Source organism: Oncorhynchus masou, chromosome 22, assembly GCF_036934945.1.
Source record: "Oncorhynchus masou masou isolate Uvic2021 chromosome 22, UVic_Omas_1.1, whole genome shotgun sequence".
Taxonomy (NCBI): Eukaryota; Metazoa; Chordata; class Actinopteri; order Salmoniformes; family Salmonidae; genus Oncorhynchus; species Oncorhynchus masou.
Window position 1 is genome coordinate 14,784,192 of NC_088233.1, and position 26,055 is coordinate 14,810,246.

Here is a 26,055-nt window from a genome sequence, read left to right on the forward strand (position 1 = left end):
GACATACACACACACACACACACACACACACAGACACACAAAGACACATGGACATGCTCACACACACATGGACACACACACACACACGGAAACACGCACAGACACACACACACAGACATACACACACACACACACACACACAGATACACACACACACCAATACCGACATATAACAGTGGGTGGCAAAGGTCATTGCTACCACTGCTAGCCAATGACTGTAGGGTACGGTGACTGTGGGAAGAGAGAATGTAGCAAGACAGTGACAGGCCCCTGAATACACTGTCCTTAATACACAGGGGAGCAGTTAGAAGAAGCAGGATGAAATACTACCGAACATACATGCCAGGGATGGAGACAGGGACAGGAAAGAGAGGGAGTGAAAGACAAAAAGAGGGTTGGTGAAGGATGGAAGAGAGAGTGAGAGGGAGACAGGAAGGGAGAGAACGAGAGAGTGAGAGGGAGAGAGAGGGAGAGAGCGAGAGAGAGAGAGATGGGGGGACAGGGATGTTCTAGGTTGGCATTTTCCTAGGGCGTGCTGTTGCGGTGACCGTATTACCGCCACACCGGCGGTCACGAGTCACGAAGCGAGTCAAATTCCACATGACTGTTCAGTCAAGATAATTAGGCTTCTCCAAGCTATGCTGCTGCTGGTCATTAGTAACCTACCAAACTTGCTAACTTCCTGGTACTCACCACTCTATTCTCCTTCTCATCACTCTGACATCAATGCAAATGTATTCGAAAATCTAATCAAACACTTCATGAGAGGACATGAGCTGATGTTGTGCTACATTTCTATAGGCTATGCAATTGCGGGAGAAAACAGAGTGATGGCCTCTATTAAAAAGAGGAGGATCCCATCAGCTTTAGGACTACTATATTTATTTCTCAACGTTCCTAATATTAAGCACATTGCTTATATTTACAACAGGAGCAGAGCCTACCTGGCTGGAATGAAAACAAACCATGAGGAAAAGTGTCCTCCATTTGCTATTTAAGCGCATAGATTACTTTTATTTCCCTGCTACCCATTTCGATACAGGTGCAGTGGTGTAAGGTACTTAAGTAAAAATACTTTCAAGTACTACTTAAGTATTTGTTTTGGTATCTGTACTTTACAATTAACATTTTCTGACAACTTTTACTTTTACTTCACTACATTCCTGTAGAAAATAATGTACTTTTTACTCCATACATTTACCCTGACACCAAAAAGTACTTGTTACATTTTGAATGCTTAGCAGGACAGGAAAATGGTCCAATTCACACACTTATCAAGATAACATCCCTGGGCCATTTTACCTGATCTGTCAGATTCACTAAACACAAACACTTTGTTTGTAAATTATGTCTGAGTGTTGGAGTGTGCCCCTGGCTATCTGTAAATAATAAAAAAAAACAAGAAAATGGTGCCGTCTGGTTTGCTTAATATAAGGAATTTGAAATGAATTATACTTTTATTTTTGACACTTAAGTACATTTTATCAATTACATTTAATTTTGATACTTAAGTATATTTAAAACCAAATATTTTTATTTATTTTATTTATTATTTTTACTCAAGTAGTATTTTACTGGGTGACTTTCACTTTTACTTGAGTTATTTTCTATTTTCTATGAACATATCTTTACTTTTGACAATCGGGTACTTATTGCACCACTGTACAGGTGCATGATAATGGTCTATTCTAAATCAAAACATAATAAGTTCTTAAAATGCAGCACATTAATCTGCTTTACAAGGGGTGTAGAGCCGAACTGGCAGAGCCAAAATAAGCAGCGCCAGAGTTTCAAGTTTCACCATAAAATGCACCTTTATAATAAAAGCATTACATGTATAATTGCATTTGAGGTCACTTTTGATAATGGTGTTTTCCATTAATGGAACATTCGCACTTATAGTCTACTGCCGTGTGCACATTGCTGCGCTTATAATGTGAATATATAGCCTCATAGTTTATAATGTGAATATATAGCCTCATAGTTTATAATGTGAATATATAGCCTCATAGTTTATAATGTGAATATATAGCCTCATAGTTTATAATGTGAATATATAGCCTCATAGTTTATAATGTGAATATATAGCCTCATAGTTTATAATGTGAATATATAGCCTCATAGTTTATAATGTGAATATATAGCCTCATAGTTTATAATGTGAATATATAGCCTCATAGTTTATAATGTGAATATATAGCCTCATAGTTTATAATGTGAATATATAGCCTCATAGTTTATAATGTGAATATATAGCCTCATAGTTTATAATGTGAATATATAGCCTCATAGTTTATAATGTGAATATATAGCCTCATAGTTTATAATGTGAATATATAGCCTCATAGTTTATAATGTGAATATATAGCCTAATAGTTTATCAACATTAAGTTAAACGTTCTGATCTGTTGTGTCAGCCACATTGGGAAAAAAAGTTTTTTTGATGCTAGTGGTTGTACTAATTTGAGTTCTATCGCATCCCACAACTGTCTCAGACTATGTTTGGAATAAAATTTCTCGAACAGAATAGGTGGACTTTTGTACTATGTGGGATAGTAGATTGACATAGGTTAGTGCTTTTGCTGTTCATTAGGCCTACTCATCTTGTCGGCTGACGAAAAGTAAATGTGGACAGTTCTTCCAATATCTTCAAGATGCGCCTCGGAATTGGATAAGGACGAGCGCAGTTGTGTCCCTGATGTGTCTGTCTTCACTTGTAGCCTGTGAGAAAGACCTGATCAGGTGATGGAGAGCTGTGTGAGTGAGAGACGCTTGGGCTTTAGCAGCACGCTCAGGGAGAAGGGTACAATGCAGCGCTCCAGACCACAAAAAATATGTATTTTTTAAGGTGCATTACGGCCATAAAGGGGATGCCGCCGTGAAATTCGAGGCATTATAGGCTTGTCAAATTGTGAATGAGAGACTATTGAAGTGTGTACAGCCTGCGCAAAAAACAAAGCAGAGCTCATGCCTTTCAAGTGGCAATCAACATTAGTCTCATCATGCAGCCTTACAATGTATTAAACATCTAAGCCTATAGCCCAACGTTTGTAGAATAACTAAAGTTACATTAATAACTTTAAATTCAGCATATAGTACTACCTATTTCTTTGTTAACCGCTCAAACAAATCGTTTGGAGAAAATATTGATATTTTATTTAGCTTTGTTCAATTGTATTCTTCATACTGTAATTATGCCATGGAATTCTAAGCAAATCTTGTCTGCAACCGCACACGGTTCATTACACGATGAAACTCACGGTCGCTAACTAACAACTACTAACTCACTGTATGTGACAGGCGAGTAGAAGTTTAAGGGGAACCTGTGTGTGTGCGTGTGTGTGCGTGTGTGTGTGCGCGTGTGCATGTGTGTGCGTGTGTGCGTGTGTGTGCGTGTGTGTGTATGTGTGTGTGTGCGTGCGCGTGTGCATGTGTGTGCGTGTGTGTGTGCGTGTGCGTGTGTGTGCGTGTGTGTTGCCTGTGGTCTCGTAGTGAGGAGTGAAGACCAACCATAGCGTTTAACCCCAAAACCGCAGGGCCTATGTTTGACCCGTCACCACACATCCACCCCAAATACAGACTGACAGGTCTCGGTTTCATTTAACAAACACAGACCCAGACACACAGACACACACACAGCAGACCACCCCGGGTGCCTAACCCACCTACCCACTTTAGAGACCCCCTTCCAGAAACCTTCAATACACACACACACACACACCCGCCGACACAGACACACACACACACCCCTCGCCCTCTCCCTAAACCATGCAGCTTTCTCCTCTAGCCTCGCTCCCCACAGAAACTCTTACCACAGGTTCCAATAAAATGAGGCCACACTGTAACAACCCCAAAGAGCTCGTCATCCTTTAAACAACAAGCTCCATTCAGATTGAATTAAAGTCCCCTGCCTGCCTGGGAATATTGCCACCAATTGAAACCCATCAAATGAGGAGGGATTGAGGAAGGCAGTAAAGGCACCAGGTGGCCATAAAGTGGATCAGTTGGATGGTTAAGTAATGTTGGGATTTATTTTCCAATAGGAAGTGGTATGGAACAGATGAGGCCCTGCAAAGGGAAGGAAAGTCCATGTTACATTAAAGTAACTTTAAAGATGCACTATGCATAAATTGATCTGCCATTTCCTGGTTGATAAAATATGAATAGTTCGCATAATTTCAGTTTATGTGACAAAACAAGCAATGTATAGTGTAGAGAATCATTGACCCATCTAAACCGCTGTGAAATATCTTTCCTGTCTGTCTGTCTGTCTGTCTGTCTGTCTGTCTGTCTGTCTGTCTGTCTGTCTCGCTCACTGTCTCTCTTTCTCTCTCTTACTGTAACTCCCTCTCACTCTCACTGTCTCACTCTCACTGTCTCACTCTCTCTGTCTCTCTCTCTCTGTCTCTCTCTCTCTCTGTCTCTCTCTTACTGTCTATCTTTCCCTCTCTCTCTGGTCATCGGGCATCTTATCCATGACAACAGTGAAAGCTTGGTGACGTAACATCAACAGCTCTCAGCTGCTCCTCTCATTCTGTCATGAGCAACAAACTCCACCGCAAAACACCCACAGTGAATTAACAGTCTGCTAGTGTGTGGTCAATTTCCTGCTACCGCTAACAAGCGTCCGTTCCGCGGTGCACACATACTATAGAGCTCAGCTCAACATACCATACTGTTCATGCATGCTTGGGCATAACAGGCAATAGCCCTGTGCATATCTATGACAGTTTGCGTGACGTAATATAGTGACGTTATGAAGTGATTGTCACACCCTGACCTTAGTATTCTTTGTTTTCTTTGTTATTTTGGTTAGGTCAGGGTGTGACATGAGTGATGTATGTGTTTTTGTCTTGTCTACGGGTTTTGTATGTTTATGGGGGTGTTTCCTATCTAGGTGTTTTTTTAAGTCTATGGTTGCCTAGATTGGTTCTCAATTAGAGGCAGCTGTCTATCGTTGTATCTGATTGGGAACCATATTTAGGCAGCCATATGCTTTGGGTATTTTGTGGGTGATTGTTCCTGTTACCAGTGTTCCTATGTGTTAGTGTTCACGTTACGGGACTGTTTCGGCTTCATGATTTTTGTCGGTTTATTGTTTTGTTCGTTGTTTAAGTATCCCATTATCATGGATTACCATCACGCTGCATTTTGGTCCTCCTCTCTTTCACCCGAAGACAGTCGTGACAGTGATGTTATAGAGTGATAGATGGATAGAAAGTGGAAGGGAGAGGGGAGGGACATGGATAGAAAGGGGAAGGGAGAGGGGAGGGACGTGGATAGAAAGTGGAAGGGAGAGGGGAGGGACGTGGATAGAAAGGGGGAGAGGGGAGGGAGATGGATAGAAAGTGGAAGGGAGAGGGGAGGGAGATGGATAGAAAGTGGAAGGGAGAGGGGAGGGAGATGGATAGAAAGGGGAAGGGAGAGGGGAGGGAGGTGGATAGAAAGGGGAAGGGAGAGGGGCGGGAGATGGATAGAAAGTGGAAGGGAGAGGGGAGGGGGATGGATAGAAAGTGGAAGGGAGAGGGGATGGAGATGGATAGAAAGTGGAAGGGAGAGGGGGAGGGAGATGGATAGAAAGTGGAAGGGAGAGGGGAGGGAGATGGATAGAAAGGGGAAGGGAGAGGGGAGGGAGATGGATAGAAAGGGGAAGGGAGAGGGAAGGGAGATGGATAGAAAGTGGAAGGGAGAGGGGAGGGAGATGGATAGAAAGGGGGAGAGGGGAGGGAGATGGATAGAAAGTGGAAGGGAGAGGGGAGGGACATGGATAGAAAGGGGAAGGGAGAGGGGAGGGAGATGGATAGAAAGGGGAAGGGAGAGGGGAGGGAGATGGATAGAAAGGGGAAGGGAGAGGGGAGGGAGATGGATAGAAAGGGGAAGGGAGAGGGGAGGGAGATGGATAGAAAGGGGAAGGGAGAGGGAGGGAGATGGATAGAAAGGGGAAGGGAGAGGGAGGGAGATGGATAGAAAGGGGAAGGGAGAGGGAGGGAGATGGATAGAACGTGGAAGGGAGAGGGGAGGGAGATGGATAGAAAGTGGAAGGGAGAGGGGGAGGGAGATGGATAGAAAGGGGGAGAGGGGAGGGAGATGGATAGAAAGGGGGAGAGGGGAGGGAGATGGATAGAAAGTGGAAGGGAGAGGGAGGGACATGGATAGAAAGGGGAAGGGAGAGGGAGGGAGATGGATAGAAAGGGGAAGGGAGAGGGGAGGGAGATGGATAGAAAGGGGAAGGGAGAGGGGAGGGAGATGGATAGAAAGGGGAAGGGAGAGGGGAGGGAGATGGATAGAAAGGGGAAGGGAGAGGGGAGGGAGATGGATAGAACGTGGAAGGGAGAGGGGAGGGAGATGGATAGAAAGTGGAAGGGAGAGGGGAGGGAGATGGATAGAAAGGGGAAGGGAGAGGGGAGGGAGATGGATAGAAAGGGGGAGAGGGGAGGGAGATGGATAGAAAGTGGAAGGGAGAGGGGAGGGACATGGATAGAAAGGGGAAGGGAGAGGGGAGGGAGATGGATAGAAAGGGGAAGGGAGAGGGGAGGGAGATGGATAGAAAGGGGAAGGGAGAGCGGAGGGAGATGGATAGAAAGGGGAAGGGAGAGGGGAGGGAGATGGATAGAAAGGGGAAGGGAGAGGGGAGGGAGATGGATAGAAAGGGGAAGGGAGAGGGGAGGGAGATGGATAGAAAGGGGAAGGGAGAGGGGAGGGAGATGTATAGAACGTGGAAGGGAGAGGGAGGGAGATGGATAGAAAGTGGAAGGGAGAGGGGGGGAGATGGATAGAAAGGGGAAGGGAGAGGGAGGGAGATGGATAGAACGTGGAAGGGAGAGGGAGGGAGATGGATAGAAAGTGGAAGGGAGAGGGGAGGGAGATGGATAGAAAGTGGAAGGGAGAGGGGAGGGAGATGGATAGAAAGGGGAAGGGAGAGGGGGGAGATGGATAGAAAGGGGAAGGGAGAGGGAAGGGAGATGGATAGAAAGTGGAAGGGAGAGGGGAGGGAGATGGATAGAAAGGGGGAGAGGGGAGGGAGATGGATAGAAAGTGGAAGGGAGAGGGGAGGGAGATGATAGAAAGTGGAAGGGAGAGGGGAGGGAGATGGATAGAAAGGGGAAGGGAGAGGGGAGAGGGGAGGGAGATGGATAGAAAGGGGAAGGGAGAGGGGAGTGAGATGGATAGAAAGTGGAAGGGAGAGGGGAGGGAGATGGATAGAAAGTGGAAGGGAGAGGGGAGGGAGATGGATAGGAATGGAGAGGGGAGGAAGATGGATAGAAAGGGGAAGGGAGAGGGGCGGGAGATGGATAGAAAGTGGAAGGGGGAGGGGAGGGAGATGGATAGAAAGTGGAAGGGAGAGGGGAGGGAGATGGATAGAAAGTGGAAGGGAGAGGGGAGGGAGATGGATAGAACGTGGAAGGGAGAGGGGAGGGAGATGGATAGGAAGGGAGAGGGGAGGGAGATGGATAGGAAGGGAGAGGGGAGGGAGATGGATAGAAAGTGGAAGGGAGAGGGGAGGGAGATGGATAGAAAGTGGAAGGGAGAGGGGAGGGAGATGGATAGAAAGTGGAAGGGAGAGGGGAGGGAGATGGATAGGAAGGGAGAGGGGAGGGAGATGGATAGAAAGGGGAAGGGAGAGGGGAGGGAGATGGATAGAAAGGGGAAGGGAGAGGGGATGGAGATGGATAGGAAGGGAGAGGGGAGGGAGATGGATAGAAAGGGGAAGGGAGAGGGGAGGGAGATGGATAGAAAGGGGAAGGGAGAGGGGAGGGACATGGATAGAAAGTGGAAGGGAGAGGGGAGAGAGATGGATAGAAAGGGGAAGGGAGAGGGGAGGGAGATGGATAGAAAGGGGAAGGGAGAGGGGAGTGAGATGGATAGAAAGGGAAGGGAGAGGGGAGGAGATGGATAGAAAGTGGAAGGGAGAGGGAGAGGGAGATGGATAGAAAGTGGAAGGGAGAGGGGAGGGAGGTGGATAGAAAGGGGAAGGGAGAGGGGCGGGAGATGGATAGAAAGTGGAAGGGAGAGGGGAGGGGGATGGATAGAAAGTGGAAGGGAGAGGGGATGGAGATGGATAGAAAGTGGAAGGGAGAGGGGAGGGAGATGGATAGAAAGTGGAAGGGAGAGGGAGGGAGATGGATAGAAAGTGGAAGGGAGAGGGAGGGAGATGGATAGAAAGTGGAAGGGAGAGGGGAGGGAGATGGATAGAAAGTGGAAGGGAGAGGGGAGGGAGATGGATAGGAAGGGAGAGGGAGGGATATGGATAGGAAGGGGAAGGGAGAGGCGAGGGAGATGGATAGAAAGTGGAAGGGAGAGGGGAGGGAGATGGATAGAAAGTGGAAGGGAGAGGGGAGGGAGATGGATAGAAAGTGGAAGGGAGAGGGAGGGAGATGGATAGAAAGTGGAAGGGAGAGGGGAGGGAGATGGATAGAAAGTGGAAGGGAGAGGGGAGGGAGATGGATAGAAAGTGGAAGGGAGAGGGGAGGGAGATGGATAGAAAGTGGAAGGGAGAGGGGAGGGAGATGGATAGGAAGGGAGAGGGGAGGGATATGGATAGGAAGGGGAAGGGAGAGGGGAGGGGAGGGACATGGATTGGAATGGAGAGGGGAGGGAGATGGATAGAAAGTGGAAGGGAGAGGGGAGGGAGATGGATAGAAAGTGGAAGGGAGAGGGGAGGGAGATGGATAGAAAGTGGAAGGGAGAGGGAGGGAGATGGATAGAAAGTGGAAGGGAGAGGGAGGGAGATGGATAGAAAGGGGAAGGGAGAGGGGAGGGAGATGGATAGGAAAGGGAGAGGGAGGGGGATGGATAGAAAGGGGAAGGGAGGGAGATTGATATAAAGGGAGAGGGGAGGGAGATTGATAGAAATAGGAAGGGAGATGGATAGAAAGGGAGAGGGGAGGGAGATGGATAGGAAGGGAGAGGGGAGGGAGATGGATAGAAAGGGGAAGGGAGAGGGGAGGGAGATGGATAGAAAGTGGAAGGGAGAGTGGAGGGAGATGGATAGAAAGTGGAAGGGAGAGGGGAGGGAGATGGATAGGAAGGGAGAGGGGAGGGAGATGGATAGAAAGGGGAAGGGAGAGGGGAGGGAGATGGATAGAAAGTGGAAGGGAGAGGGGAGGGAGATGGATAGAAAGGGGGAGAGGGGATGGAGATGGATAGAAAGTGGAAGGGAGAGGGGAGGGAGATGGATGTAAAGGGGAAGGGAGAGGGGAGGGAGATGGATAGAAAGGGGAAGGGAGAGGGGAGGGAGATGGATAGAAAGTGGAAGGGAGAGGGGAGGGAGATAGATATAAAGGGGAAGGGAGAGGGGAGGGAGATGGATAGAAAGTGGAAGGGAGAGGGGAGGGAGATGGATAGAAAGTGGAAGGGAGAGGGGGAGGGAGATGGATATAAAGGGGAAGGGAGAGGGGAGGGAGATAGATAGAAAGTGGAAGGGAGAGGGGAGGGAGATGGATAGAAAGGGGAAGGGAGAGGGGATGGAGATGGATAGAAAGTGGTAGGGAGAGGGGAGGGAGATGGATAGAAAGTGGAAGGGAGAGGGGAGGGAGATGGATAGAAAGTGGAAGGGAGAGGGGAGGGAGATGGATATAAAGGGGAAGGGAGAGGGGAGGGAGATGGATAGAAAGTGGAAGGGAGAGGGGAGGGAGATGGATAGAAAGGGGAAGGGAGAGGGGATGGAGATGGATAGAAAGTGGAAGGGAGAGGGGAGGGAGATGGATATAAAGGGGAAGGGAGAGGGGAGGGAGATGGATAGAAAGTGGAAGGGAGAAGAGAGGGAGATGGACACGATCAACGACACAGACAGACAGATGAGTGACCGCCTGGCCACGCCCGCCTGCCTCTCTTGGACATGCTCTCTCAACTCCATGGTCTCCAGACTAACCTGTCTCTGCCTGACAGGGCTTCAAATCCTCCCCTCTATCACAGTCAAAATAAATAAGCCTCCAGGGACGTGGAGTAACAGGTGATCCCACTTCCTCTGATGTGGGGGGAGCTGTGGTACAATGAGTAGTCGGCTATTCAAAAGCTTTTACGATCAGAAGAGGCGATGTCAGTCAGCACTCAGCAGGGGTGTAACACCATCCAAAAAGCTTCACGAGGGCTCTGTTGCTAGGCAGGAGGGGGTCTGGTTGCTATGCAGACCGCGGAGTCGTGTGGTTGGATGGTTGGGTGGTTCGATGCTAATTTGCTAATGTGTGGCGGAGAGAGGAGGGTTAAAATAACTTAAGACCCGTGTAGATCTGCCTCTGTAGACACCCAGTCTGTCCATAAAGAGCGAGAGAGAGGAATTGTCGGAAAAATTCCCAGCAACAGGCCATGCCTTAAATAGCATAGATCATTAGATATAACGTGACACAAGAAACCATAGTTGCTTGGGGCATCCTGTTATTCCATGCATAAAAGCTGACTACACAATGGCTTAAGGATAAGGGTACCAAAGCATCTCACTCATACAGGAGATCTCTGTTGTTGAGAGCAAGGTTACGTCATGACCATGAACCAACCAAGTCAGCAGTGGGCGGAATGAATATAGACCTAGGCTGCTGTACCCGTGTCCTGTTGGAATACTTAGCCTGTAAAATGCTTCCTTCCTCACTGCTGTGAGATAATCACTGATGTAAGTGGATTGCATGAGTCTAATCAAGTACTCAACCATACAGTTTTCACCCATCCAGTCATTACCGATCAGTAACAGGGAGGACTCTAAAATGAATCTAAGGCAATGTGTTGGATTAACATAGTTTTTGGACACTGGCTGACATGCTGTGCCTACGGAAGATGTCCAAAGGTGTGTGGGTTTCTTCTCTTTACTCATCTTATCCAACTGTTACCGTGCACCTGCAACAAAGACAGTTCAGATGTGCGAGGGCCATTTGAACATCTTAACAAAATGTATCCAGTCTTCGATCAAGTGGTTGAACAGTTCCTACTCTACTTTTGGACAAAACCCTGGTTGTTGACAGCTGATCACAGACAGACTGAGCCTCAGCCACCATAAGAAAGGGAGGGCTGTGCTGCTGCTGTACTTATCATGTGACTGGTCTCGTTTGGATAATCTGTTTACGGCCCCTTCTATTCTCCGGGGTGAAACCTGATAGCCCCGGCTCAGCCAGCTTTAGCCACACGCTAATTAATCGACACCACCAAAGCCTATTAATAACGCCCAAGTGCCACAAACAAACTCAGATACCACTGTAATCTGTCTGGACAACATTTCAGAGGGGACATTAGAGAGAGTGGGTGTAGGTTTGGGTCGTCTGGTGTTTTGTAGCGTAGTGGCTTTGAAAGAGAACAGGAGTATTATCTATGTGTATGATATCGACGGTGCTATTGCCCGCAGCCAGCTGGTGTTCCTTCTGCCAATATGAGGGGTTTAGTTATCCTCATCCTGTCTGGCCCACATCCATCCTGCTTCAACAGAGCATGTGGGTGGGGGGTCTGTCTCTGTCTCTCTGTCTCTGTCTCTGTCTCTCTCTCTCTCTCTCTCTCTCTCTCTCTCTCTCTCTCTCTCTCTCTCTCTCTCTCTCTCTCTCTCTCTCTCTCTCTCTCTCTCTCTCTCTCTCTCTCTCTCTCTCTCAATTCAATTTAAGGGCTTTATTGGCATGGGAAAGTTGATAATAAACAAAAGTTAAATAAACAATACAAATGTACAGTAAACATTACACTCACAAAAGTTCCAAAATAATAAAGACATTTCAAATGTCATATTATATGCAAATAGTTAAAGTGCAAAATAAAAAATAAATAAACATAAATATGGGTTGTATATACAATGGTGTTTGTTCTTCACTGGTTGCCCTTTTCTCGTAGCAATCAGGGAAAGGGGGATACCTAGTCAGTTGTATAGGGAAAGGGGATACCTAGTCAGTTGTATAGGGAAAGGGGGATACCTAGTCAGTTGCATAGGGAAAGGGGATACCTAGTCAGTTGTAAAAGGAAAGGGGGACACCTAGTCAGTTGTATAGGGAAAGGGGGATACCTAGTCAGTTGTATAGGGAAAGGGGATACCTAGTCAGTTGTATAGGGAAAGGGGGATACCTAGTCAGTTATATAGGGAAAGGGGATACCTAGTCAGTTGTATAGGGAAAGGGGGATACCTAGTCAGTTGTATAGGGAAAGGGGATACCTAGTCAGTTATATAGGGAAAGGGGATACCTAGTCAGTTGTATAGGGAAAGGGGGATACCTAGTCAGTTGTATAGGGAAAGGGGGATACCTAGTCAGTTGTATAGGGAAAGGGGATACCTAGTCAGTTGTATAGGGAAAGGGGGATACCTAGTCAGTTGTATAGGGAAAGGGGGATACCTAGTCAGTTGTATAGGGAAAGGGGATACCTAGTCAGTTGTATAGGGAAAGGGGATACCTAGTCAGTTGTATAGGGAAAGGGGATACCTAGTCAGTTGTATAGGGAAAGGGGATACCTAGTCAGTTGTATAGGGAAAGGGGATACCTAGTCAGTTGTATAGGGAAAGGGGGATACCTAGTCAGTTGTATAGGGAAAGGGGGATACCTAGTCAGTTGTATAGGGAAAGGGGGATACCTAGTCAGTTGTATAGGGAAAGGGGGATACCTAGTCAGTTGTATAGGGAAAGGGGATACCTAGTCTGTTGTATAGAGAAAGGGGGATACCTAGTCAGTTGCACAACTGAATGCATTCAACAAAAATGTGTCTTCCGCATTCAACCCAACCCCTCTGAATCAGAGAAATGCGTTGCCTTAATCAACGTCATCGGCACAGATGTTGTTAGGGGTTAACCTCCTTGCTCAAGAGAAGAACAGACGATTTTTCCACCTTGCCGGCTCAGCGATTCAAACCAGCGACCTTTCGGTTACTGGCCCAACGCTGTTAACCGCTAAGCTACCTTATCTCAGGGAGAACAGCAGAGTCTTTGTGTTACAGTCAAAACGGCAGTAAAGAGGGCTTTATTTTTTAGCAAGATGCCAGAGAGAAAGAGAGGAGTAAGAGCAGAGAGAGAGAGTGTATGAATGAAAGGGTTAGGGAGAGAGAGAGGGAGAGAGAGAGAGAGTATGAATGAAAGGGTTAGGGAGAGAGAGAGAGAGAGAGAGAGAGAGAGAGAGAGAGAGAGAGAGAGAGAGAGAGAGAGAGAGAGTGTATGAATGAAAGGGTTAGGGAGAGAGAGAGAGAGTGTGTATGAATGAAAGGGTTAGGGAGAGAGAGAGAGAGAGAGTGTATGAATGAAAGGGATAGGGAGAGAGAGAGATAGTGAGAGAGAGCGAGAGGGCGCGAGAGAGAATGAAAGGGATAGGGAGTGAGAGAGATAGTGTGTGAGAGAGAGAGAGAGAGAGAGAGAGAGAGAGAGAGAGAGAGAGAGAGAACAGCACATCAGAAATCAGCTCAATGTAATTGAAGAATCCATAGACTCTAACCACCACAGGGAAAATTGGAAAACACTAAACAAACATCAACACAAAGAATTATCTATCCAAAATGGAGATGTCCAATCAAAACGGCAGTAAAGAGGGCTTTATTTTTTAGCAAGATGCCAGAGAGAAAGAGAGGAGTAGGAGCTTTGTTGATTTCAAAACAGCCTTCGACTCAATTTGGCATGAGGGTCTGCTATACAAATTGATGGAAAGTGGTGTTGGGGGTAAAACATACAACATTATAAAATCCATGTACACAAACAACAAGTGTGCATTAAAATTGGCAAAATACACATACATTTCTTCACACAGAGTCGTGGGGTGAGACAGGGATGCAGCTTACGCCCCACCCTCTTCAACATATATATCAACGAATTGGCGTGGACACTAGAAAAGTCTGCAGCACCCGGCCTCACCCTACTAGAATCCGAAGTCAAATGTCTACTGTTTGCTGATGATCTGGTGCTTCTGTCACCAACCAAGGAGGGCCTACAGCAGCACCTAGATCTTCTGCACAGATTCTATCAGACCTGGGCCCTGACAGTAAATCTCAGTAAGACCAAAATAATGGTGTTCCAAAAAAGGTCCAATCGCCAGGACCACAAATACAAATTCCATCTAGACACTGTTGCCCTAGAGCACACAACAAAACTATACATACCTTGGCCTAAACATCAGCACCACAGGTAACTTCCACAAAGCTGTGAACGATCTGAGAGACAAGGTAAGAAGGGCATTCTATGCCATCAAAAGGAACATAAATTTCAACATACCAATTAGGATCTGGCTAAAAATACTTGGATCAGTCATAGAGCCCATTGCCCTTTATGGTTGTGAGGTCTGGGGTCCGCTCACCAACCAAGACTTCACAAAATGGGACAAACACCAAATTGAGACTTTGCATGCAGAATTCTGCAAAAAATATCCTCCGTGTACAACATAGAACACCAAATAATGCATGCAGAGCAGAATTAGGCCGATACCCACTAATGATCAAAATCCAGAAAAGAGACGTTAAATTCTACAACCACCTAAAAGGAAGCGATTCCCAAACCTTCCATAACAAAGCCATCACCCACAGAGAGATGAACCTGGAGAAGAGTCCCCTAAGCAAGCTGGTCCTGGGGCTCTGTTCACAAACACAAACACAACCCACAGAGCCCCAGGACAGCAGCACAATTAGACCCAACCAAATCATGAGAAAACAAAAAGATAATTACTTGACACATTGTAAAGAATTAACAAAAAAACTGAGCAAACTAGAATGCTATTTGGCCCTATACAGAGAGTACACAGTGGCAGAATACCTGACCACTGTGACTGACCCAAACTTAAGGAAAGCTCTATGTACAGACTTAGTGAGCATAGCCTTGCTATTGAGAAAGGCCACCGTAGGCAGACATGGCTCTCAAGAGAAGACAGGCTATGTGCTCACTGCCCACAAAATTAGGTGGAAACTGAGCTGCACTTCCTAACCTCCTGCCCAATGTAAGACCATATTAGAGAGACATATTTCACTCAGATTACACAGATCCACAAAGAATTCGAAAACAAATCCAATTTTGATAAACTCCCATATCTACTGGGTGAAATTCCACAGTGTGCCATCACAGCAGCAAGATATGTGACCTGTTGCCACAAGAAAGGGGCAACCAGTGAAGAACAAACCCCATTGTAAATACAACCCATATTTATGTTTATTTATTTTCCCTTGTGTACTTTAACAATTTGTACATTGTTACAACACTGTACATGTATATATATATTGTATATTATCTACCTCACTTGCTTTGCCAATAAAGCCCCTTGAATTGAATTGAGAGGGAGAGGGAGAGGGAGAGAGAGAGAGAGAGAGAGAGAGAGAGAGAGAGAGAAAGAGAATGAAAGTGTTTGGGAGAGCGAGCATGATAGTGAGAGAGAGGGAGAGAGAGAGAGAATGACAGGGATAGAGAGAGAGAGAGAGAGAGAGAGAGAGAGAGAGAGAGAGAGAAAAAGAATGAATGAAAGGGATAGGGAGAGAAACAGAAGGAATGAGAGATGGGTGTAGTATAATGTAGATCCAAACTAAGCACAGCTACACAGCTACACAGCCTCTAAGACAGGGCTTCCCAACTGGCGGCCCGTGGGCGGAAACTTGGCCCCCCAAGTTTTCTGAGCAAAACAAAATGTAATTGTTGGTTATAAAAGACACAGGAAATCTGTTCCCAAGTATTCACCAGCATTATAGAGAGATGTGTGATTGTACACAAATAATACAAATGTATAATAATTGATTAGATTTATTTAGCACTTTTCTACCAACTGACTCACTCAAAGCTCTTTAGGGGGAAACTCAGCTGATCCACCACCAATGAGCTGCACCCACCTCAATGAAGCACAGAGACCATTTCTGTGCCAGAACACTCACCACACATCAGCTATCAGGTGGAGAGGTGCGGAGTGATATATGCCCATTAGGAATGAGGGGGGATGATTAAATGGCCATGATGGAATGTGGCCAGATTGGGAATTTAGCCAGCACCCCCGGGGTGAACACCCCTACTCCTACAATAAGCGCCATGGGATTTTGAATGATCACAGAGACAGAACACACCGAAAGACGGCACCATACGCAGGACAATATTCCCAAATGTAATCAAGGGTTGAAATGATTATGTTTTAGTCAAATATTATATCTGTTTAGGCTTCTTGTGGTCAATTGGCAGTCAAAAAATATATTTTTTCATTATGTCTGGCCCCCCGACCATCTGCTCAATAAAAAATTGACCCACGGCTGAATCTAGTTGATGATCCCTGCTCTAAAGCCAAGGAAGGAGAAGCAAGGAGCAAGGAGAAGAAGAACAGAAAACACTGTTCAATGCCAGACAGATCGATAAGGACAAAAACGGACTACATCAAAGAAAAACGTCAATATCTACAAGCACATTTTTAGAGAATAGAGAACAATGAGCAGATTTCAGTGTAATGTTCCAGAGGCTAAGAGAAAACAGAGAGATTGGTCTCTGTCCTGTCTACAGCCCTGGTCTCAGAACTATTCAATTATTCCACATTAAGAAACCTATTAAAAAGTTTAAGAGGACAAGACAGCTGAAAGTGGAACACTAGGCAAAACACGCCGATGCTGATTCTGACCTAAATACAGCAGAGAGAGAGAGAGAGAGAGAGAGAGAGAGAGACAGTCTTGAAAGGTTGTTTCAGAAATAACTTGCTACTTAGCCCCGAGGAGGACAGCTAGTAACCTCAATGCAAACTGGCTTCACTTTAACCACATCATCGATCGCATCTGTACCACAACCTCATCCCTCATCCATCCACATACAGTAACCTTGTCAACCATAATGTAATACCTCATCTGTTCACATAACCTCATTCGTTACTCTGGACCCTGACCTCTCTTTTGAAGAACATATCAAGACCATTTCAAGGACAGCTTTTTTCCATCTACGTAACATTGCAAAAATCAGAAACTTTCTGTCCAAAAATGATGCAGAAAAATGAATCCATGCTTTTGTCACTTCTCGGTTAGACGACTGCAATGCTCTACTTTCCGGCTACCCGGATAAAGCACTAAATAAACTTCAGTTAGGGCTAAATACGGCTGCTAGAATCCTGACTAGAACCAAAAAATGTGATCATATTACTCCAGTGCTAGCCTCCCTACACTGGCTTCCTGTCAAAGCAAGGGCTGATTTCAAGGTTTTACTGCTAACCTACAAAGCATTACATGGGCTTGCTCCTACCTATCTCTCTGATTTGGTCCTGCCGTACATACCTACACGTACGCTACGGTCACAAGACGCAGGCCTCCTAATTGTCCCTAGAATTTCTAAGCAAACAGCTGGAGGCAGGGCTTTCTCCTATAGAGCTCCATTTTTCTGGAACGGTCTGCCTACCCATGTCAGAGACGCAAACTCGGTCTCAACCTTTAAGTCTTTACTGAAGACTCATCTCTTCAGTGGGTCATATGATTGAGTGTAGTCTGGCCCAGGAGTGGGAAGGTGAACGGAAAGGCTCTGGAGCAACAAACCGCTCTTGCTGTTTCTGCCTGGCCGGTTCCCCTCTTTCCACTGGGATTCTCTGCCTCTAACCCTATTACAGGGGCTGAGTCACTGGCTTACTGGGGCTCTCTCATACCGTTCCTGGGAGGGGTGCGTCACCTGAGTGGGTTGAGTCACTGATGTGATCATCCTGTCTGGGTTGGCGCCCCCCCCTTGGGTTGTGCCGTGGCGGAGATCTTTGTGGGCTATACTCAGCCTTGTCTCAGGATGGTAAGTTGGTGGTTGAAGATATCCCTCTAGTGGTGTGGGGGCTGTGCTTTGGCAAAGTGGGTGGGGTTATATCCTTCCTGTTTGGCCTTGTCCGGGGGTGTCCTCAGATGGGGCCACAGTGTCTCCTGACCCCTCCTGTCTCAGCCTCCAGTATTTATGCTGCAGTAGTTTATGTGTCGGGGGGCGAGGGTCAGTTTGTTATATCTGGAGCACTTCTCCTGTCCTATTCGGTGTCCTGTGTGAATTTAAGTGTGCTCTCTCTAATTCTCCCTTTCTTTCTCTCTCTCGGAGGACCTGAGCCCTAGGACCATGCCTCAGGACTACCTGACATGATGACTCCTTGCTGCTGCTCCAGTTTCAACTGTTCTGCCCTATTATTATTGGACCATGCGGGTCATTTATGAACATTTGAACATCTTGGCCATGTTCTGTTATAATCTCCACCCGCCACACCCAGAAGAGGACTGGCCACCCCACATAGCCTGGTTCCTCTCTAGGTTTCTTCATAGGTTTTGGCCTTTCTAGGGAGTTTTTCCTAGCCACCGTGCTTCTACACCTGCATTGCATGCTGTTTGGGGTTTTAGGCTGGGTTTCTGTACAGCACTTTGAGATATCAGCTGATGTACGAAGGGCTATATAAATAAATTTGATTTGATTTGATCCATCCACATACAGTAACCTTGTCACCCATAATGTAAAACCTCATCTGTTCACATAACCTCATCCCTCCACATACAGTAACATTGTCATCCATAATGTAAAACCTCATCTGTTCACCTAACCTCGTCCACATTATCTACATGCCATGATCTGAAATCTCATCCACGTTGAGAAAGTAGTGAGTAGCACACCTGCAGGTCTGCTTACTTCAACACTCATTACATGTTTACTACAGTGGGATGAAACAGCTCACTGAACTACAAGCCCTGTCTGAGTAATGCCACATGGCCACAATACCATTTCTAGTATAAACATGACAGAACTGTGTTAGAGCCACGTAGTTCAAAACACAGAGAACAGAGGCCAAGACAACAATGTGTACACAACTATCATCCATATCTCACACAAGTAAACACTTTAGTAGATGCTGAATACAAGTGTGTGAGTGAGTGAGTGAGTGAGTGAGTGAGTGAGTGAGTGAGTGAGTGAGTGAGTGAGTGTGTGTATGTGTATGTGTGTGTGTGTGTGATCCAGACTCACCCTCAGGGCTTCTATGACCAGGTCCCGGGCCTCCAGCTCCCCCTCCATGATGCTGAGCAGGGTCAGGAGCTCCGGCTTGCTCAGATTATCCATGTTAAACTCACATTTCTACAACACACACACACAAATAAATACATCTTACTTATCACATATTAACAGTGCGAGATGCATTAAAAAGTTTATTTTTAAATGTAACTGGGACACACATTTTTATACAATATTATACTCTCTTCTTAGAAAACACTCATAAATATGCATGTTTGTAATCAAATCCAAGGGAAATGACAAATGTTTTGGCAAAGAGGGACATGAAACGTCAGAGCACCAACTTACTGAAAACTGCATCAACAGCAATAAAACAGTAGAGTTAGAAATGTGCATGATGACTAACACTCCTCAGATGGGTCTCATTAAGGTTTGTTATAATGAAGCTGAATGTCTGGCTGTACATTGTGGCCATTAAGGTCGAACTACATTTAGCCACATCATTAAAAGCTGATTTGGCCATTTGGACCCACAGGGACAACGGACAGATGGATTGGGATGGAGGATAGAGGTAATTGTGAGTGACCAGACCACTTTCTGCTTTTGCGTCATCAATCAATTAAAAGTGTTTCCAAGCTCTCTGAGAAATGGCTGGCTATACATTCCTGGGTTTACCAGTAGAGTTTTTGGCGAGGAGAGAGAACATTGGAACGGCGGCTGCTTCTGGTTCGTCTACATTCCATGATAGAGACGACACTATCAAACTGATTGACAGATGACAGACTGACGACTCGTTGTTCTGATTGAATAAAGCTAACTTGTCTGTCATCCTTCTTCCACAACTTAAGATGATATTGGGAGTTTAACTAAATTCATATAGGTGTAAAATGAAAATGATGCAACCTCACAGGCTGAGAGGTGCACTGAGATAAGATTGGAGGTGATAAAGTTACTTGGCAAGAACATCTGCAGAGAAACCCTCTCTTATAGCACTAGATACAGGGGTGGCAAACTTCAGTCCTCTGATTGGTGTCACAGTTTTGCCCCAGCTAACACACCTGACTCCAATAATCACCTAATCATGCTCTTCAGTTTAGAATGCAATTTGATTAATCAGCTGTGTTTGTTAGGGGATGGAAATAGAAGAACATCCAATTCCATTTTTCATTCTAATTTCTTTCAGCTGAGCTTTTGTTTTTGCACAGCTATTTGTTCAATAAACCAATAAATTAAAATAAAATCTGGAGAGGGAGGGAGAGACGAGCTCCTAGCCTCTAGTCACAAGCGCTCTATTTTATCTCTGCTAAGGCAGATGCGTTTGTACCTGTTCAATTTGGTGACATTCAATCACTCTGCCACAGATACGTGATTGTCTATCATAATTCTGAATCCCTGCCAATGTTTCTCCATGTTCATCATCAATCCAGCAGCCTACTTCATAAAGATCAATTAAATCACAGACAGAATATATAACCTATGAAACAAGCCTGGTCTTTCAGCAGGCTGCTGGAGTTCAAAGTGTTCCTAAATAGTAGGCGTTCCAATACTGTGTCTGGATGACAAGACATCGTAAGACTCTAATGGCTTGAGATTAGAGGTTGACCGATTAATCGGTATGGCCGATTAATTAGGGCCAATTTCAAGTTTTCATAACAATTGGTAATCGGTATTTTTGAAAACCGATTTGCCAATTTAATTTTTTGTTTTTTAAAAATGTTATATTGTTTTTAGTTTTTTTACACCTTTATTTAACTAGGCAAGTCAGTTAAGAACACATTCTTATTTTCAATGACGGCCTAGGAACAGTGGGTTAACTGCCTTGCTCAGGGGCAGAACGACAGATTTTTACCTTGTCAGCTCGGGGGTTTTGCAACCTGGTTACTAGTCCAACGCTCTAACCACCTGCCTTACATTGCACTCCACGAGGAGACTGCCTGGCAGGCTGACTACCTGTTACGCGAGGGCAGCAAGAAGCCAAGGTAAGTTGCTAGCTAGCATTAAACGTATCTTATAAAAAACAATCAATCTTAACATAATCACTAGTTAACTACACATGGTTGATGATATTACTAGTTTATCTAGCGTGTCCTGCGTTGCATATAATCGATGCAGTGCCTGTTCATTTCTTATCGAATCACAGCTAATTCGACAAACGGGTGATGATTTAACAAGCGCATTTGCGTAAAAAGCACTGTCGTTGCACCAATGTACCTAACCATAAACATCAATGCCTTTCTTTAAAATCAATACACAAGTATATATATATTTAAACCTGCATATTTAGTTAATATTGCCTGCTAACATTAATTTCTTATAACTAGGGCAATTGTGTCACTTCTCTTGCGTTCCGGGCAAGCAGTCAGGGTATATGCAGCAGTTTGGGCCGCCTGGCTCATTGCGAACTGTGTGAATTCCATTTATTCCTAACAAAGGCCATAATAAATTTGCCAGAATTGTACATAATTATGACATAACATTGAAGGTTGTACAATGTAATAGCAATATTTAGTCTTAGGGATGCCATCCGTTAGATAAAATACGTAACGGTTCAGTATTTCACTGAAAGAATAAACGTTTTGTTTTCGAATTGATAGTTTCCAGAATCTACCATTTTAATGACCAAAGGCTCATATTTCTGTGTGTTATTATGTTATAATTAAGTCTATGATTTGATAGAGCAGTCTGACTGAGCAATGGTAGGCACCAGCAGGCTCGTAAGCATTCATTCAAACAGCTCTTTCGTGCATTTTGCCAGCAGCTCTTCCCTGTGCTTCAAGCATTGCGCTGTTAATGACTTCAAGCCTATCAACTCCCAAGATTAGGCTGGTGTAACCGATGTGAAATGGATAGCTAGTTAGCGGGGTGCACGCTAATAGCGTTTCAATCGGTGACTTCACTTGCTCTGAGACTTGGAGTAGTTGTTCCCCTTTCTCTGCATGGGTAACGCTGCTTCGAGGGTGGCTGTTGTCAATGTGTTCCTGGTTCGAGCCCGGGTAGGAGCGAGGGGAGGAAGCTATACTGTTACAATGGCAATACTAAAGCGCCTATAAGAAAATCCAATAGTCAAAGGTATATGAAATACAAATCGTATAGAGATAAATAGTCCTACAATTCCTATAATAACTACAACCTAAAACTTCTTACCTGGGAATATTGAAGACTCATGTTAAATGGAACCACCAGCTTTCATATGTTCTAATGTTCTGAGCAAGGAACTTAAAACCTGTTATGGCTGCAGCGAATTTTCGAAACTTTTTGTTAAAAATCGCGCAACATTTCAACATCCTGCTACTCATGCCAGGAATATAGTATATGCATATGATTAGTATGTGTGCATAGAAAACACTCTGAAGTTTCTAGAACTGGTTCAATGGTGTCTGTGACTATAACAGAACGAGTTCCGTGGTCAAAATCGCAAGAAAACCTGATCACAAAATCGACAAAGAAAAAATCCATCCGCCAGTCTCGGTATTGTCTATGGCTTGCCATAATTAATGGGACTGGGCTTGCAATTCCTACAGCTTCCACACGATGTCGCCAGTGTTGTGATTTCCAGGGACCTTTATCCTTATTTATCTTTATCTTTATAGGTCAGATTAGTGAATGGGACATCCTGTCTTCGGGTCCGCAGCTGGAAAAACTGGAGGTGACAAAATGAACTTAGTTTTCCAAACTTGTAGCTATTGAATACAGATCGCTCCGTGATCAATTTGATTGTTTATTAACGTTTACTAATACCTAAGTTGGATTACAGAAGTAGGTTGAAGTGTTTTGTCAAAGTTTATAAGCAACTTTATGAATTTTAAAAAATGATGTCGCGTTGGGAAAGGTGACTTTTTCCCTGGATTTCACGGTGTTCATAAATGGACATTTTGGGTATATATGGACCGATTTAATCGAAAAAAAGACCCAATTGTGATGTTTATGGGACATATAGGAGTGCCAACAAAGAAGCTCGTCGAAGGTAATGAATGTTTTATATTTTATTTCTGCGTTTTGGGTAGCGCCGGCTACGCTAATCTCTTTGTTTACGTCCCCTTTGTGTGTTTCTGGGGGCCGCATGCTATCAGATAAAAGCTTCTCATGCTTTCGCCGAAAAGCATTTTACAAATCTGACATGTTGGCTAGATTCACAACGAGTGTGGCTTTAATTGAGTACCTTGCATGTGAGTTTTAATGAAAGTTTGAGTTGTATCGAGTACAATTAGTTGGCGCTCTGGAATTTTCGGTGATTTGGTTCCTGTACAGGTACAGCAGCCGTAAAAGGTTCAACGGTAGCTTTTTTACATGGCACATATTGCACTTTTACTTTCTTCTCCAACACTTTGTTTTTGCATTATTTATACCAAATTGAACATGTTTCATGATTTATTTGAGGCTAAATTGATTTTATTGATGCATTATATTAAGTTAAAATAAGTGTTCTTTCAGTATTGTTGTAATTGTCATTATTACAAATACATTTTTAAAAACGGCTGATTAATCGGTATTGGCCTTTTTTGGTCCTCCAATAATCGGTATCGGCGTTGAAAAATCATGATCGGTCGACCTCTACTTGAGATACCGTAAAATCATTTTAGTCATGCAAGCAAGTAAACCAAGTTACAGTAAGATTGAAGCCCTTAGAAAGTATGGCAATCTATTTCCTTCAGAACAGCCCCAACCAAGCTACAGTGCCTTGCGAAAGTATTCGGCCCCATTGAACTTTGCGACCTTTTGCCACATTTCAGGCATCAAACATAAAGATATAAAACTGTATTTTTTTGTGAAGAATCAACAACAAGTGGGACACAATCATGAAGTGGAACGACATTTATTGGATATTTCAAACTTTTTTAACAAATCAAAAACTGAAAAATTGGGCGTGCAAAATTATTCAGCCCACTAAAGTTAATATTTTGTAGCGCCACCTTTTGCTGCGATTACAGCTTTAAGTCGCTTGGGGTATGTCTCTATCAGTTTTGCACATCGTGAGACTGAAATTTTTTCCCATTCCTCCTTGCAAAACAGCTCGAGCTCAGTGAGGTTGGATGGAGAGCATTTGTGAACAGCAGTTTTCAGTTCTTTCCACAGATTCTCGATTGGATTCAGGTCTGGACTTTGACTTGGCCATTCTAACACCTGGATATGCTTATTTTTTAACCATTCCATTGTAGATTTTGCTTTATGTTTTGGATCATTGTCTTGTTGGAAGACAAATCTCCGTCCCAGTCTCAGGTCTTTTGCAGACTCCATCAGGTTTTCTTCCAGAATGGTCCTGTATTTGGCTCCATCCATCTCCCCATCAATTTTAACCATCTTCCCTGTCCTTGCTGACGAAAAGCAGGCCCAAACCATGATGCTGCGACCACCATGTTTGACAGTGAGTATGGTGTGTTCAGGGTGATGAGCAGTGTTGCTTTTACGCCAAACATAACGTTTTGCATTGTTGCCAAAAAGTTCAATTTTGAGCACCTTCTTCCACATGTTTGGTGTGTCTCCCAGGTGGCTTGTGGCAAACTTTAAACAACACTTTTTATGGATATCTTTAAGAAATGGCTTTCTTTTTGCCACTCTTCCATAAAGACCAGATTTGTGCAATATACGACTGATTGTTGTCCTATGGACAGAGTCTCCCACCTCAGCTGTAGATCTCTGCAGTTCATCCAGAGTGATCATGGGCCTCTTGGCTGCCTCTCTGATCAGTCTTCTCCTTGTATGAGCTGAAAGTTTAGAGGGACGGCCAGGTCTTGGTAGATTTGCAGTGGTCTGATACTCCTTCCATTTCAATATTATCGCTTGCACAGTGCTCCTTGGGATGTTTAAAGCTTGGGAAATCTTTTTGTATCCAAATCCGGCTTTAAACTTCTTCACAACAGTATCTCGGACCTGCCTGGTATGTTCCTTGTTCTTCATGATGCTCTCTGCGCTTTTAACGGACCTCTGAGACTATCACAGTACAGGTGCATTTATACGGAGACTTGATTACACACAGGTGGATTGTATTTATCATCATTAGTCATTTAGGTCAACATTGGATCATTCAGAGATCCTCACTGAACTTCTGGAGAGAGTTTGCTGCACTGAGAGTGAAGGGGCTGAATAATTTTGCACGCCCAATTTTTCAGTTTTTGATTTGTTAAAAAAGTTTGAAATATCCAATAAATGTCGTTCCACTTCATGATTGTGTCCCACTTGTTGTTGATTCTTCACAAAAAAATACAGTTTTATATCTTTAAGTTTGAAGCCTGAAATGTGGCAAAAGGTTGCAAAGTTCAAGGGGGCCGAATACTTTCGCAAGGCACTGTAGGATGGGGTTAAAAATGAAGAATCCAGCGATTGATTCACTTTATTTCAAGCTTTCAAATGAATTCCCAACCCCTACGCAGCATTATCCCCATGCTGTACTGCTGCCAGTGAGCCATTTGGAGAATTGGAAGTCTTCGAAGGCTTGCATGACACTATCCCAACCAAAGCCTGTACGTGATGCTGTCATGTGGGCCCCCGGTCTTCGTCAATGTACTCGGTTGGCATGTCTCCCTCCTGCATTTCTGCACAGTGAGCAGGTGAGGGAAGCTAAGGCTAATTTGTTCCAAGAGCCGTGAGTTAAGTTCCTAATGGTAGCCTATTCCCTATATAGTGCACTACTTTTGACCAGAGCCCTAGTAGTTCACTACATAAGGAATAGGGAGTCATTTGGGAAGCAGACGTGGTGTGCTGTGCTGCCTGCAAAGGGCAGGAGCCTGGCTAGTATTCAGCTAACTCCTCACTGTACTGGAGTTAATCAGGACTATGTCACTTCCCATTGGGACACACTGAAGAGGACAAGACTGAAGACCAGCTTCAAGCTTTAAGGCCTCGTGTTTTTGTTACATTGGAAAATGTTACTGCATATGCTTAGAAACTAGGGCTGTGATGATACCAGTATCACTGACCAGTGTGGCCCTACCACCACCATTCATCAACCTCTGACCCCTCTCTAAACCAAGTGAACCGGTCCTCAAGGGCCCTTCAGAAAAGAAACTCCCTGACCGAGGGCCAACAAAAGAGGGTGTTGCAGGCAGGACTCTATAATGCGACTAAATATTTTGCTGTGCCACCAGGAGTTGTACTTTGGGAGCACAATGAGCCTAGAAAAAATTATTCCAGATAATAATTGTTGTAATCATAAGGCTTCGCTGTACCATTGTTTCCGAGTCCCTAGAGAAAAACCAGAGTGCATATCGTTAGCATCATGGTTGCACCATTAC

The 26,055-nt window shown here is 44.7% G+C and overlaps 1 pseudogene; it reads right to left on the minus strand.

Moving 5' to 3' along the window:
* LOC135508776 (cortactin-binding protein 2-like) overlaps window positions 1–26,055 on the minus strand; it is a 124,081-nt pseudogene that overhangs the window by 92,013 nt on the left and 6,013 nt on the right.